At 41.4% G+C, this 1,658-nt stretch overlaps 1 long non-coding RNA gene across 1 annotated transcript in view; it reads left to right on the forward strand.

Moving 5' to 3' along the window:
* The window catches only part of LOC121332627, a 1,301-nt gene extending 864 nt beyond the window's left edge, over positions 1 to 437 (forward strand). The window contains exons 2-3 of the long non-coding RNA XR_005952179.1: positions 218 to 262; positions 375 to 437. This is a non-coding gene — a long non-coding RNA (uncharacterized LOC121332627). The remainder of the gene's footprint in view (positions 1 to 217; positions 263 to 374) is intronic.
* The last annotated feature ends 1,221 nt before the right edge of the window (positions 438 to 1,658 follow it).

The following is a 1,658-nucleotide window of genomic DNA, read 5'->3' on the forward strand; positions in this document are numbered from 1 at the left end:
GAAGAAGAGTTGACATTGTAGGGTTCAGCTCTGTCCATGCCTGGTCTCCGTTATTAACTCCCCTTTAGATGAGCCTTTTTCATTCTTACTCTCTTTTTATTATTAATACATCTGCAATACATTTTTGGAGCTGTTGGTAAGCAAAGGTTTGCTGAGTTCCTGCCAATTAGTAAAAAAACCCAAACAAACTCCTTCTGTTCCCCCGTTTTTGTTTCAGGCAAAGAAGCCCTCTGATGTTCCATCAACTGAAGAGATTTTGAGCGTAAGTGCTCTTAAATAGAAGCTCTCTCTGTTTGCTTATGCCTTGCATACATTAACGAAATGGGTGGGGATAAAATACATTTTGAGAGCTGCTTCTCTCCCTCTCTTTCCAGGAAATGAGCAGCCCACTGCCAGCTCTCCTGTCACATCTCCAGACACTTTCAGGAGCAGAGACTTCCAAACTTCCATTGGCAACAAAGGTGACCCAGCCCATATATGCCAGGCCTTCTGATAAATTACAAGAGATCTTTCTGCTGAGCAGAAATCCAGCTCAGCTATTTGGCAGCTCTTAGAGTGTTTTCAAAAGACTTATTCAAAAATGCACATGCCCATAAGGTGCCATTAACACAGTTTTGATGTCAGTAGATGTGCTGTTTAGCTCCATGCTGAGCTCCTTTGTCCTTTTATTCTAGGAATCCCAACCTGATAGATCTGCAGCACAGAAGCAGAGTAAGTAGAAGTGCAAAGAAAACACAGTTCTTTGTGTGCTGGCAGGTAATTTTGTGTGTTCTATGTAGCAGAGACCATCAAGTGTTCATACTGATGAAGCAGTGTGATTTCCTCTGCTTTGCTGAACAGGGATGGATTTAGGAATGGCTTAAGCAACTGCAACCAATCATTACCTAGAGCTCAAGGTAGCAGTTCAGCAGAGGACAAGCAGTATTGAGTTAGGAAACTCCCATCTGGAGTGATGAACAATCTTGGTGGCAAAGCCTCCCTAGAAGAAAGTGACTAATCTGGTGCTGAGAGACCGCAGGCTAATATACGCTCTAAGGGAGGTATACAAATGCAACCTTTTCATTTCTTCTTTCCAGGGCAGGCTGGCACAGCTTCAGAAACATTGCCGACTTCTCAGCCAAGAACCTCGTAAGTAACCAGACTCTGTTCTCATCTCTGCTGGGCAGTTACTTGGAAGAACCTGGAATGCACAACAGTTTGGGATATTAGTAAATTTTTCTCAGAAAACTTGATTGCAGGGAATTTTCACCAACAGAAAAACTGTTGTTTTATGATGGACTCACTAAATTGTTTCAGTTTGAAAAGGACTTGAAGATCATCAAGCCCTGTTGTTAATTCAGCAATGCCAAGTGCACTAAACCATGTCATGAGTACAATGACTGTGATAAAAACCAAAACAAACTAAAAGTGAAGAAAAAACCCTTAAGTCTTTGTGTACCAGATTGAATTTTTTGTCTTCTTTTAATCTGTGGTGCTTAACATCTTGTCCCACTTGGTACTTGTCAACCTCCTGATAATGCTTAGGCTGACATAAATGCTAAGGAATACCAGCTGAATCGGATCATTCCTGGCTATGGTTTTGACGCCTAGCAGGACAAGAAATGCTACAGCTACCTAAACTGTGTAGATCTACATTTTCAAGTTACTTTGTTGTAAAA

This window comes from Onychostruthus taczanowskii, unplaced genomic scaffold, assembly GCF_017590055.1.
Source record: "Onychostruthus taczanowskii isolate IOZ18803 unplaced genomic scaffold, ASM1759005v1 scaffold1422, whole genome shotgun sequence".
Lineage (NCBI taxonomy): Eukaryota > Metazoa > Chordata > Aves > Passeriformes > Passeridae > Onychostruthus > Onychostruthus taczanowskii.